Source organism: Lissotriton helveticus, chromosome 1_2, assembly GCF_964261635.1.
Source record: "Lissotriton helveticus chromosome 1_2, aLisHel1.1, whole genome shotgun sequence".
NCBI classification, from domain to species: domain Eukaryota; kingdom Metazoa; phylum Chordata; class Amphibia; order Caudata; family Salamandridae; genus Lissotriton; species Lissotriton helveticus.
This window is the reverse complement of record NC_136058.1, coordinates 109989359-110004251: the sequence shown is the minus strand read 5'-3', so window position 1 is coordinate 110004251 and position 14893 is coordinate 109989359.

Here is a 14893-nt window from a genome sequence, read left to right as displayed (position 1 = left end):
GTATTACTCCTAGCTGGAACTGAAGACAGCTATGTCATCTAGGTAAATGGCACAGAATGCCTCCATCCCAGCCGGGACCCTGCTCATCAACGTCTGAAAGGTAGCATGTACCTTCAAGCCATAGGGTATCACCCTAAACTAGAAGTTGCCCTCTGGGGTTTAGAATGCTGACCTCTCTTTTGCCTCCTCAGTCAACGCAATCTGCCAGTACCCTGGAGTGAGACCAGAGGAATTGAGGAACTTGTCAGCACCTAGCCTGTCATTGAACTCATCAGCTCAAGGTTTGGGGTGAGCATCAGTCTTAGTGATGGAATTAAATCCTTGGTCTTCTAAGTTCTGGAGTGACACCGGGTTTGCCTTGGGTGTCAGCATAATAAGGCTGGACCAAGGACGTTTGGAGGGCTCACTCACCACTAATGCCAGCATCTTGGAGACTTCCTACTTGGTACTGGTTCTCACCTTGTCCAACGACCTGTACATTTTGTTTTTAACAGCCATAATGCCTATGTCGGTGGTACACAAATGTGTAATGTAAGCCCAGGAGTGATATTGAACAGTGAAGAAAACTATCCCAGCAACTGATGAAAGTCACTCTACTGTTCTGAGGTCAGAGTAGGGGAGAGGATAACATCCTCCACTGACCCATTGTGCTCCTTGGAAGACACATGATCAGGGAGAGGTTAACTCTCCTCTTCTATTCCTTCATCTCCACTTCTTCAAGAGCATGGTAACTTCAGACCAGAAGGGTTTCATTTGGTTTATGTGTAGCACCGTTAAGGGGTTTATAGGGGTCTTGAGATCTACCAGGTATATGGTATCCCCATTCCACCTCTTCACCTCATGTCGGCCTGTGCAACGATCCTGGACAGCTCTAGGCTCTACAGGCTCCATGAACCACACCTTCTGGCTAGTTTGAAACTCTACCAGAGTGGCCTCTGGTCATACCAGAGTGTCATTGCCGCTTGACTGCCCTCAAGATTGTCTTTCAGCTTTTTTCAGAAGTGCTGCATCTGGTTACGGAGAGTCAGCATGTAGCTAATCACATCCTAAGGGAGTTTCCTCGGATCTTGCTCCTACCCCTCTCTCATATGGCTGAGACATCCACTATTAGGGTGACCATAGAAGAGCTCAAATTGAATAAACCAAACACACATCTGTGGCACCTCCCTGTAGGCAAACATCAGGCATGGCAAGAGGGTGTCTCACCTCTGCCTCATGGGCTCATGCAGGCCCATTATCATGCACTACAGGGTCTTGTTGAATCTCTCAACAAGCCCATTTGTTTGAGGGTGGTAAGGTGTGGAGAACTTGTAGGACACTACATCCTTGGGAAACCCCACATTGGAAAAAATCCCCATCAGGACCTGGTCATCACAAGTGCAGTCACTGACCTCGGAGGGATGGTTTCTGGATACTGGGTGCAAGAACAGGATACATATGTTGCCTAAGGCTGTCTTGGGATTCCAGGGACCAACAATATCGATGTCCACCCTCTCATAAATTGTGCCAATGATAGCTAAGGGATTCAGAGGAACCTTAAGCTTTTCCCCTGCTGTCCCACTAGCCTGGAAAGTGGTACAGGACCTGCAGAGCGTGTCTGAAGCTGTCTTTATCCGGGTCCAATAGAAGTGAGGGACAAGCCTGGCAAAGGTCTTATCCTGTCCCAAATGTCCTGCGAGGGACATAACATGGGCCAAACCCAGTAGGGAGGGACCACCAGCACACAAATAAGGGTGGGCGTAGTTGGCAGAGTACCACTACACAGAATTTTGCAGAGTTGAACAAAAACTCCATGACCTCCCCTCCGCAACTCTGTTCCATCTCATGCCAAATAATAAAACAGAAACCTCACATACCTTTGACAATATAGTCATTTCACAAAAGTGAAACTGAAAATACAGCGAGCAGTGAGAGAGGTGATGATTTTGGGGTCCTCCCTAACCTAGGGCGAGAACCAAGCAGATGCATTGAACAAACAGAGCACATCATGCAAGCCAAGTTATGGGCAAAAATACAATCCCATCAAAGGCCCTGCAAAGCATTATGGAACGAGATTCTAGAGTGCAGTGAATGTTATAGTATCCAATATCAAAACATTCTTCAAGGGGCAGGCTTTCCCGGCTCGGCTGTGATTGCTTGCCCCTGCGCACCCAGGCCTCACTGCTCACCTTCCGCTACTGCAGTGTCTCCAAGAGTGCCCACCATGTGACGGTGCAAGCTCCAAGCCTGGGGCCCAGACCTTGACAGCCTTCACATCATGCAGCCCACACCAAAGGGCCACCAGGTAACATGTGATTCTGGGTCTTGATTGCACAATGGCAGAAATAATATCAGTGTACAAGGCATCATCGCAGGCAGCACACCCGTTCAGCTCTTTAGGTGCCACTAGCTCTGTGAACCGCGAGGCAATGCCACATGGCGGTAGGCCTGCACTGCCCTCTGGCTCAGGCCTACACTGCGGTCCAGCAGGGCTCACACAAATCCTTACCAGTCCGGACCGCCAGGATGGCGCATCATCGCTCGCTCAGCACTTAAGGTGCCCCTACCTCAGTGCACCGAAAGTCACCGTCCTGGCCGCAGTGTATCTGGTGCCACTAACTCTGTGCAACGCAAGTCATGGACCCTTTATTATTGAGTACGCATAGCCTAGCGGGCATTTTTGCTGCTTGCGGTCCTGAACGTCAAGTTGGCAACAACGAGCGAGCAAAATCAACATCCTGGCGAGACTTTTTCCTTGTTAGCGATCAGCAACATCAAGTTGTCGATCGCGAGCATGGAAAATAAAGCGCCCGGCAAAATTGTCAACACGGGAGGGTCAGGTTTCTCATTGCGAGTGGCCACGTATTCTCGCAATGGGAAACTACCAGTCCGCGTTGAGAAAGCTGCAGCTCGAGTACAAATCTACTCGAGCGGCAGAAAACGACTACTTGCACTGTGCAAGATGCCGTTTGCAATGATTGCACGGTGCAGACAACCATCCGGCGCTGTGCAATCAGTGGGAACAGCATTTTCCCTACTGCACTACGCAATTCGTGTAGCTGCGCGCAGCTTGCGAAGTGTGAAGTGCACTTTGCATAGTGCTACTACACAAACTACGCCCAGGGTTAATCGTGGTGTGGACGCCATCATGTCACCTCCAGCAGTGGGGAATGTGATCGGGTAGAGCCCTAGGCCCTCATGCATAAATAATAACCACAAAGATACACCCAGATAGACAGTGGAAATGACCTTGAGCACGTGTGCCCACCCTTTTTATTGGTAGGGTCCCATGTCCTGTGATACCTGTGCTAGATGGGTGTGGTGTGGGTGTAAACTAGCCCTCAGGGAGTGGCTGTGGCATGCTGACAACTAGACCTGTGATCAGCAGATCATTACAGGGAAGACCTAGGACATGTAGCATTGTTCCCACCTGTAAGCGTAAGCGGAGTGGGCTGGCCTGGCATGTGCCAGTCCAGCGTAGGGGTGTGAACAATGACCACAGGGCTCTGGGCGTGGTTCCGTCCTGGCTGAACAAGGAAGTAACTAATGCGTGTGTCGCTGTTGTAGCGTCTGCACCACCCGGACCACCATTGGTAATGTCATTTTGCACCTTGTGACTCAAGTCCCACAACATGAGCAACATGGACGTAAGGGGGAATTACTGACCCTACATTCATCCATACTTCCACACTTGAATGATCATAGACATGACACATCTGTGTAAATATGAATGTTTAATGCACATTCAGTGGAGTGGTGTAGCTGGAGCAGTAACGGGCCATGCAAACCCCACTTTCCATTGTTGGCCCATGGAGGATCAGCCAGAGTCCTTTAGGGAATGACAAGGTCATTGGAAGAGGAAGAGTTCAGTCCACAGTCTGATTGCTGTGTCATTGGTAACCAAACAGAATATAGCAGTCCATGTCGAGGTCCAAGGTAAGTGTCGCAGAGTATCTCGGGGGACAGCGGAAGGTGATGATGCAGAGGCTAGAACCAAGCAGAAACAGGCCATATGGCGGAGATTCATTCTACTGCTTCCTTCTTACCAGTATGGCAGATTCATCCACATCTTCGTCCTCTGCTGTTTCATGTGCCTCACATGTGGGTGGTGGTGTTCTGTCTCCAGCACTGTGTGGCAGTGACACATCAGGGGCTGGAGGTGGAATGTCTGCCACACTGTGTGGCACTGACACTTCTAGGGGCGGAGATGTGGATGGAGAGTGGTAGCAACAGCATTCATCCGCGCCAGGCCTTGTGACAGCAATGCAATGAGGAGGGTCAGCAGGGCATGGAAGAACCCAGCTACCTCTCACTGGTGTGCAGCCGTGGTAGATGCTTCTTCCACCTGCGTCCACTCCATGTTCTCCATGATCCTCCGCATGTGTCCCAACTCCCGGGTGACATCGCTGGAGCCACTCTGACTGGACAGTTGTTCTTGTCTATGAGTCAGGACTCCAGCAATGTCAGCCATGGACCATTGGAGAGCATGGAGCGGACTGTTGGTGTCCCTTAGGGACTGTGAGTGGTGCCTTATGGGACTTAGACACCCACGTATGGCATCTAGTTTGGATGCATTGCGGTCGACCCCCACCCATACCTGTTCAGCCATCTTATCCTGGCACCCCAACAGCGTTGGAAGGCCATGTGTTGTTCAGGGGGGTCCTGGGAGGCAACCGTGATGGTGGGTGCTGCCTGCTGTGTGGCCTGTGCAGGGGGTGGGATCTCCTCGATGCAGCTGGGCTGCCCTGCTCCTGGAGGTGGGTTAACGTAGCTGTCAATGAACTCTTGGAGTGCATTGGTGTCGAGGTGTGGAGGTCTTCTACATCATCAGTAAAGAAAGGTTCGGTCTGCTCTGCAGGAGGTGTTCATTTTCCCTCTGCATTGTGAAGGGGAGACACAGTTTAACATTATGTTCACATGTATGTTGACGCATTGTACATGTTTACATACAGACTGCATGACAACGTACATTGTGACTGTTTGGGAGGAGCTGCCTATTTGATGCAGGACAGTGGACATTTCGATAACTTCATGGATGTGTGTTTGTACTTGTACATTAACAATTCACATTTCCCTGCTATGCCAAATGTGATTGGCCAGTTTCTACACACAAGCGGCACCAGTTGTGTCCTCTGTTCTGTTGTGAACGTGTTGCGGTTTGTACCACGTTGTTGTCAATGTTGATGTGCTCTGCATGTTATGTGTGTGTGCTGCATTTTTGGGAGAGTCACCCCTGCAGTTCTGATTTTGTTGCCCCTTATCCTTTTCATGCAATGTGCATTTGACTTCTGTGCTTATACAGTGCTGAGATGTTGCAGACTTGGGTACATTGGGCTCTTGGTGGGAGTCAGGAGCATGGTTTGTCCGCAGATGTGTTGCTGACATCAGGGGTTGTTTGTGCACGTGGATGTGTCAGAGTGTGACCTGCTCCTTTACGGAAGTGGTGGTGTGCAACATTTCATGATATATTGACTGCAGCAATGCTAATTGTCATGCAGTGTCACTGACATTGTCAGTGTTGCTCACAGACACGCTGCTTTGCTGGGTTTGGCACATGTGCATGGGTTTGTTGTGAAATTGGTGATGTGTGGGAAGGGCCCCCTCGAGCACATAGTCGACGGGGCCCACATGCTTTTTCTAGGTGTGATGCAGTGTGCCAAGGGGTTCAGAGACATACATGCTGTTTCTAGGTGTGATGCAGTGTGCCAAGGGGTTCAGAGACATGCTCCAGAGTCATTGTGGGTGTGCACTGTGTTATACTTAATTGTGTATGTGTGCCATTGTGCCCATCTCTCCCCATCCCCCCAGTCCTTGGTCATTACTCACCCTGTTGCTGTTGTGCCAGGTCATGTTGAGCAGTGTCCAGTCCCACAACTCCTGCCACCGTCTCCACACTGATGACTGTGGACACTATTTCCTCCATCTCATCCAGCTCCTCCTGTGGCGCTGGACTCCCACCTCCAGTCTGCATTGCTGCCTTCTAGTTGTTGGCGAGTTTCTGCTTGGTTTTGCGCATCACATCATTCCAGTGCCTCTTGACCTCTTCCATTGTCCTCCTCAGCACTCCGACTGCATTCATCTTGTCCACGATGGACTGCCATATTCAATTTTTTGTTGCCAATGACATAGTGGAGGTGACGAACAGTAGTTGATGGTGTTCTATCACCTCCGTTATCAGGATCCTGTTTTTCTGCGGACTGAACCGCATCTTCTTCTTCTTCTTGTCCTTGCCCTTACCTGACCCAAGGTCTCAGGCTGGTCCTCCATGGGGCTTGTGGGGTTCTGTTGTGCTCTGTACTTGCTCCAGCTACCTCCATTGTGCTTCGTAGTTGTTTTGCTTTTGTTTGTGTTTTTCTTTATACTTTTATAGTGATTTTTCCAACTGACGTGTGTGAATTGCATGCCTGGCGAAGATTATCACTGATTTTTTTATCATGGTTGGGCCCACTGCAACTTTTTTCACGTTGGGGTTTAGATTTTTATCGCTGTCCCGGTGACTTTATCATAGACATTTGACGCGTTATCGGGAAAATATTGCATGTTACCGCCGTGTTGTGAATAGGACGTTAACACTGAGTTATTTTCCTGCGATAGACGGCGATATGAAATATTGCGTTAACCGATTTTGGCAATGATTATCGCACGTTCTTGAGAATATCCCCGCAGAGCACATCATGCTGAACAATTCGGTGGTGGTCCCATCCTCCGAGGACCACCCCAAACACAGTCAGTTATGTGCAAAAATACAATCCCAACCAAAGGCCCTGCATAGCATTATGGGACGAAATTTTAGAGTGGTGCAGTGAATATTATAGTATCCAATATCAAAACATTCTTCAAAGAGCAGGCTCTCCCGGATCAGCTGAGAGCTAATACTATATTATTCACTGCACTCTAGAATCTCGCCCCATAATGCTTTGCTGGGCCTTTGGTTGGCACTGTATTCTTGCCCATAACTTTGCTTGCGGTGGGACCACCACCGAATCGTTCAGCATGATATGCTCTTTGTGTTCAAGGCATCCACTTGGTCCTCCCCCTAGGTTAGGGGTGACCCCAAAATCATCACCTCTCTCATTGCCTAATATTTTTCAAAGTTCACTGTGAATTGGTCATATGCTTTTTATGCTTTTGTTAAGTTGTCTTATCAAAGAGTTGAGGGTTCAGTAGCTAACTCTGCTACATGTTTGAGTCTGAATTTTTTGCATCAATTGTGTGTTTTCAATGTAATGCATTGTTAACAAATCTCCACGAGTGGAGTTTATTGCCCACGGTTACCTGAGACCCCCCCACTCAAATGTAATCCCAGACACTGAGTAGTGACTCTCACAATTATCAGCGACTAAGACCAGGTGGAATGTATTAGGGAGGACTTGCTCTGCAAACACCAGATGAGTAGTCATACTGGCACCTTTGTCTCTCAGTGCTTCCACCCCCTGCCCATTGAGGGTGTCCAGCGGCCTATACTTACAAGTATTTGAAGGCTTATGGACTTTTGGCACCATTTCTCTCCTTTGCTCTCTCCCCCAACCTAACTGCAGGCACCTCCTGCCCACATGCTACACTCGCCAACCCAGGTGTCTGCCCACCAGTGGGGGAGGCGCTGTGCCCTTTTGGGACATTTGGTGTCTACCTTGGAGTATCCATACTTGGAGCATTCAATACTCTGTGAAATTAACCTCCCCATCTTGTGATCAAAAAATCCCTTCTTCTGATCAAGTTGGGACTGATAACTATGGTTCCCTTGGGAATTATTTTGGAAGTCTTTGGAGAACCTCTTATTGTTAGGTTTTTCTCCCCCGTTTTTCTTGTGGTGATCCCCTCTGTTTGTGGACCCTCTGGTGCTCACCCAGAGGCCTGCCTCCTTAGAAAGCTATGTCAAACAAATATTGAACATGTGCTCTCTTAGTATCAGATTAAACAGCCCTATAAATTCATCACCTTTGCTGCACTCAACCATCAAGTTCCTTGTTGGCTATTCCTGAACCTAATGTGGTACTTCTCTAGGGTGAGCGTAAACTTGGTGATACGGAGGGTTACCTTGCTTACAATAGGATGGATTCCATTGGGAGGAGACTGGGTTTTCAGAGCTAGTTTCATTTTGAGGTTCAGAACCATCTGAAAGTTAATGGGAGCTAAAGAGTTTCAGGTTACTGTCCAATGCTTGAAACAATATTTTTGTGTTGTTTAGATATGTATAGTGTAGTAAGGTAGCCCTTGCCACTGGAGGCATGTGTTCTCAGAATGATGCCCCCAAAATTCTTCTGGGACTCTGTGCATCTTAAGGACCACCTCATAGGCAGAAAACCACTTGTCTATGTAATTCCCTTGTCGTGTATTTCTATAGGTTCTGAATCAGTCCCCCTATTCCTGACCCTATTCTGGTTAAACTAACTATCAAGTTAACTAACAGTCAGCCCATGAGGCAAGAAAACCCCCATGATGCAGATACCGTTATCTGACGCAGTCACACTACGGCACAGGAACGTGTTATCTGATTAGGTCATAACGCTTGAGATCTAATTAGACAAGCGACATTCCTCCAGCCCCTGATAAGGCATACGACGTTCTCATAACAAATCAAACCTATGACAACCTGGATAATCCGTGCGGCCATTGTTTTGATTTCACAGAGAACTTTAGTAAAGAATGTGCTAACGAGCAAGTCGTATGACATCTTTATTGACGTATCTATGTCCATCCTTACGTCAATCTCGGCACCTTTAAGGTATAAATATTGCCGACCTTGCCCTATGCAAACACACGCGTGGTGACAAGACGGAGCAGCCATACTTGCCGAAGCCGAGAGCAGAAGCAGACCCCGCTGGCAGCAGCCCCGCCTTCCTGACGCGCTGAGAGACGCGCTGCTATCTCAAGCCGAGAGACCCAGCACCGGCGTTTCTGGGCAGCCCTCGCAGGCAGCCTGGAATATCGAGAGCAGAGAAAGAGATACTATTCCTCATCCATCCTAAATTCCAGGTACAGAACTGAATAACCCCTCACAGAGAATTCTTTAGTTATTCACTTGGCAAAAACAAACTTAACTTAAACTGTAAGTTTCTATTCCCGCCCACGCATTAGACTTAGGTCAGGTACACGGGGTAGGCGTATTTAGAAACACCAGTTGAGTACGTTTAGTCAAATGTATATGTGTATGTAAATATATTTTAATCATTTTAAACATCATATGGCTCAGAAACCATATCAATGTTTTTACAGTATTATTTTATACTATTGCTTTTAATGTATGCACTTTACTTAACTATAAGTATTGCAATAATATCGATCCATTTCTCATGTATGAGAAAAGAGACTGATCAATAAATAACACCTTTTTATTGAACACGCCCGTCTCTTCCTTTTCTCTACATTCTGATGAGACTAAGAATGCACGTACTGACTGAGTAAAATAATTGCCTTGTGCTCACACGACTCTCGAGATTGACTCTTGATTAGGGGAGAGCAAAGTTGTCATGTTCTATGGTTGTCAGAAACTAAATCCCTTCTTGTCTAATCAGGGGAGTTAATTCCTTCCTTGAACATTCGAGAAAGTTTCTAGCGAACTCTGAGCTTAGCTGGCAAACCCAAAAATTAAGTCTAGTATCGACAGTAGTAGACCTAGTTAAAGTCTGGTCTAGGCCTTTACTGCTGTAGGCACTATTCCAATGCGCAGAGCCTATTGGGAAGATAGGAGCTACACTACATGGCGCCCAGCGCGTTTGGAAAGGGCGATAAAACTAACGTAAGACATTTAGAGTAACTCAGTCGTGCTTTCTCACTCAGACCCCTTTTCCCAAATACTCCAAAGACGTCTGGAGTGGGTGAAAGGTTATATCCTCCAAAACCTCGCAGGAGGGAACTCCTATGTATGGTTCTTGGTCAAGTCAACGTTGAAGGATAAACAGTTCCAAAATATTGTGCATCTAATCTTTGTTCCATAAAGAAACCTGATCTGCAAATAGACATAATACCATCCTGTCTGTAAAATGGGAGACAGTGATGAAGAAAGAGAGGCAGTTAGATTAGCTACTGAACTCGCAGATGCTGATGCTACCATGCAAGCAGCAGACCCGAATATAACACTCATTCCGGTCATTAAAAGGAGATCTATAACCTTAAAACTTATAGAAAATGGACTGACACCTAGAGGTGGCACAGTCATATTCGTAATTGAGGCACACGAATATCGGCAGACAGAGGTATACTATTCATGGATACATTTTCCGGCAGCAAATGCTGTAACAAAGTACTTCCACTATTACAAAGTAGAGGAACCTCCTGAAACATACACTCCTTTCGAGGAGGTGGAAGTACCACTCAAATTCCAAGAGCATTTGCTCTTATTTGATGGCGCCCTAATACATAACAATCACATTACAAGGCTCGGTCCTTTAGGAAGACCAGGAGCAACGTGGCCGGTCTTAGCCGGATACACACCACATCCAGACATCGAAAGAATGCCTGCAGCAGAGCTGTTAATACAGCTAAAACAACTACTAAAAATTCATAGACAATTAGTTCAGTATGTAATGCGGACTTCAACAATTCAGCCAGCGATTAAACTTCCACAGCTGACCCCTCACCAGGGGAACACAAATAAAATTACACCACAGAACATCCAATCCTGCCTAGGTAAAGTTCCAGCTAAACGGGAACAAATACCATTCTGGTTGGCACAGAAAATCACCCAAATAGAGGCGGTGTTTCCTGACACCACCCCATTAGAAAAACACAGGATTCTGACTATATGTCTCCCAATGGGAATCGCACCACACATTGAGGACTGTGACACTTGGGGTACAGTCTTTGCTTCCATCTACACAAAAACGCACGTGTTCCATCCATTTCGGTAATACCAGATGTGCTAAAACAAATTCAAGATGAATACGGTCCAGAACCTGCTTTAACTCTTGGTATGAAATTACTAAAAGACTTCAAGCAGGTCTCGGCTATATTATTAGCCAACATAAAAGGTGAAGCAGCAAACGTGGCGATCCGCCAGAGGTTAAAAGAAACAGATATAGCAGACCAACCAGCTGAAATTGCCAGAATCATAGAAAAATCCTATGAAGAACTAGGCAGAGATAGTCTAGGTGGAATACCAGTAAAACCGCAACTGACTACAAGTCCAGAAAAAATATTTTTTAATAATAATAATTCACCAAAAAAGAACTGGGATGGAAACAAACAATCCAATCCTAAAGAAAAGAAATTCCAGTCCCGAGGAAGGTCTCCTAGGCGAAGAGAGAAATCTCCAAACCAAAGACAGAGGTCACCGCAGAGTGACCCCTCGGGGAATAGATATAACCTTAGAAATAGGGATAATATTAAAAAACCTGATAGATATCAAGACATTGATACACGTCCCTCTCAATCTTTTCAGAATTCCTCGCAGAAATCGGAAAGAAGAGGACGATCAGAAGAGCACGCCAAGTCCAAAGACAAGGAACCTGCTCAACAAAAAAAGAAATTACAATTTCCAAAAAAGAAGGTAGCCAGTATCAAGGTAGTTAAAAATGCCGAGAATACTGAGGACACAACTGAAAAACGGAGAGTGGGCTCAGACAATGCTAGACAGCGCAGCAGAGGTGAGCATAGCTCGCAAAGTCCTTATGAATCATCTGGAGACAGTGGACACGAATGAATACCTTCAAGTGGAAACTGCAGACACCAGAGTTAGCAAGCCCCACAAGATATACGAGATAACATTACGTATAGAGGGAGATAAGACTAGGAAAATAAGGGGACTATCTTGGGATAACCTCTCCAAAGGCTATGACATCCTTCTAGCTGAAAAAGACTGGCCACCAGAGTTTGTCAGGGAGTGCCCTCATGGCGAAGAAGTAATTATGCCTGCCTTCTCGAATCAAATACCGATTCATAAAAAATACACACTTGCTAGAAAGTGGGCAGTGGCCTTAGCACCTGCTTTATATAAAAATCATGTAGGATGGGATGAGGACTCCCCTCCTCACAAAATCCAGTTAAAATCACAACCTACTGCACAAAGGCAGTACCCAATTAAGCAAGAAGCTAAAAAACAGGTAAATGAAATACTAGATCAGCTAGAATACCAGGGGGTGATTGAAACTTGCACCTCACAAATGAACAATCCTTTGTTTCCGGTCTCCAAACCAGACAATTCATATCGTCTAGTTTTGGATTACCGACACCTTAACACATGTTGCAAAACCTTTGCAGTGCAAAACTCACACAGTGCTGCACTAATGAATAACATAGTGCGCAAAAAATACAAAACAACCCTGGACATCTCCAATGGATTCTTTTGTCAAAACATAGCACCAGAGAGCAGATATTTAACTGCATTCTCAGTAAATGGCACTCAAAAACAATTCTGTCGGTTAGCCCAGGGGTACAAGAACAGCCCGGGGGTATTCTCAGCGAGAGTAACAGAATTACTACAACTATATGATGATGAAGCATTATCTTATGTCGATGACATTTACTTAACAGATGATGACTTGGAGACTCACTTGAAAAGGGTGAACACCATAATACTTGGGTTCGCTGCAGAGGGTTACAAATTCAACTTTAAAAAATCCAGAATTGCCCATCTGACAGTCTTGTACGTAGGATATGAATGATCAAGTATAGCCTGGTTGACAATTTTCTAAGAACTGGAAGAATTAAAAAATCTAAAATATGAAAAGACGTATCCTCTGCCAATCGACATTCTGCCTCTACGACATTACGCCTGTGTAATCTATACAGACGGACATGCTCAACCCTCCGTTTGGGGAGAACAAGCATACAACCCCACATGTGAGATTACAAAAGAAGTGTGGCGCGGAGGTATATTAAAACCTCTATTAACAAAATCACACTCAGTAGAAACTAATTCAGAACAACAAACTGAAATAATAGCATTGAAAATGGCGCTAGATTATGCGGATCGCGAATTCCCGACACTTATAGTGTCAGATTCATATTACTGCGTCAAATCATATAACAGCGATTTGCAGACATGGATTCAAAACGGTTACAAAGATGACACAGATGCACAAATAAAACAGAAACTGCTCTGGGAACAAATAGCTCTTTTACAAAAAGAACTACCAAAGACTCACGTGACTCACTCACTGAGTCATCAACGTGATGGCGTTCACGTTGTAGGGAATTCATTGGCTGAAACAGCCGCAGCGGCAGCCACTAAACCGGCTCCCGTAGTTCGAAAAAAGCGTACATTAAAATACATTGACGGTGAAACATTGCTGGCGGTGAAAACGTCATTAAAAGGCGACTGCTCAGCGTTACCGATCAACTATCCACTCAATTATACATACATAATCGATGCAAACTCCGTCCCTTTTGCTCGAATCCCTGGAGTGGGGGATAGAGTGATTCCAAACATGGACAGGAGAAACTTGTTAATCGCAGACGCACACATGGGCGAGGGTCTCAGACACCTTAAATTAAAAGATTCTCTGGAAGAATTACAATCACGGTACTGGTGGCCAGGCATGAGCCTGCACTACACCATGTTTGTAAAAAACTGCCCAAACTGCAACAGAGATCGCAGTGGGGAGAGAAGCAGTTTAATACCTCGTCGTATCAAGGCAGATAATATTACCAGCAAAAAGAATGGCTTGCGATTAACATATACAGGCTAGTTTCCACTTATAATGTAGATCCTCAGCACTCGGCTGACGTCCGGACTGTTATACAAAGATTTGCGAGTCTAAATGGCATATACGCTAAGAGCATGCTACGTTCGACCATTGTTTTCACTCAGGCAATCCAGCCTGGGGGGGAAACATGGCCAAATGAGCACAGCCCAGCGGGAATCTTCTCACTTCCTTCCTGAGGGTACGGGATGGTGTAAAGAAAAAACCAAGGCAGAAAGCAATCTATAATGGAAAGGATATTAGGTTCGGGAGCTGGGTGGGTCAAACATCTAATAAGTGTCCAACGTAGTCTAAATAACTTGCCAAGAAATTCTCTGAAGGGATTCAGTCCGTACGAATTATTATTCGGAACTAGGATGTTGATCTCTGACCTTGATAGTCAGACTTCAGTGGTAATAGAAAAAACCTTTGATGTCAAAGACCGTTTGGCTATTTTGCAGGACTTAAACAAAACAAGAAAAGACCTGAGCAACATACAGTTGAAACAACAGCCAACGACCACTGAAGAATCACCACCTGTCCCAGCAAGACCTGTCTGGATTCCAAAAGTCGGGGATCTAGTCAGGGAGAAGATCGCGGTAAAGAAGGAATTTGGGCCTTCTTACAGAAAAGCAGTTCCTGTCTTGTCTGTCAACGGGACAAGATCAGTTGTACTACCGCCACTTGCTGGAAAAAAGGAGAACCGAGTTGTATCCATCGACCTGGTAAAACCACAACATGTGGCCGATAACAAACATTAGGCCAAGTGGACTCCCAATAAGTAGCAGAACACCAAGGTTTGCTACCAGCACAGAGGTCCTAACAAAAAGGCTCATCACATTTGAAACACCTAAAGAAGAACAAGAAGGACTATGCAACAATGCAATAGAACTCAGACCTCTGAAAACCCAAATAAAGACATTTAGCAGAGACACACCAATCTATACTGAAGTACCAAGTGAAAATGCAAAAAACAGAAATCCTGAACCAATTGGAACAATTGACAGAACTGCATCCGGTTACTTCATCAACTTCGATGATTCCTCTGACGGCTTCAGTGAATCAAAGACACAGCCATCATCAAAATCCTTTAAAGACAAAGCTAAGGAACTTTTGAAACATCTGAAAGAAACATATCTGGTTTCTCCATGGATTGAATTTTGGGTGGGTTTTGGTGCATTTATCCTCATACTTTGGCTCATCATGGTATTTACTTTGGGACGCTTCATTGAGGGAAAATATGCTAAAATGGACACAGCAAGTCAGAACATCAACTTGGTCCTCAAACCACA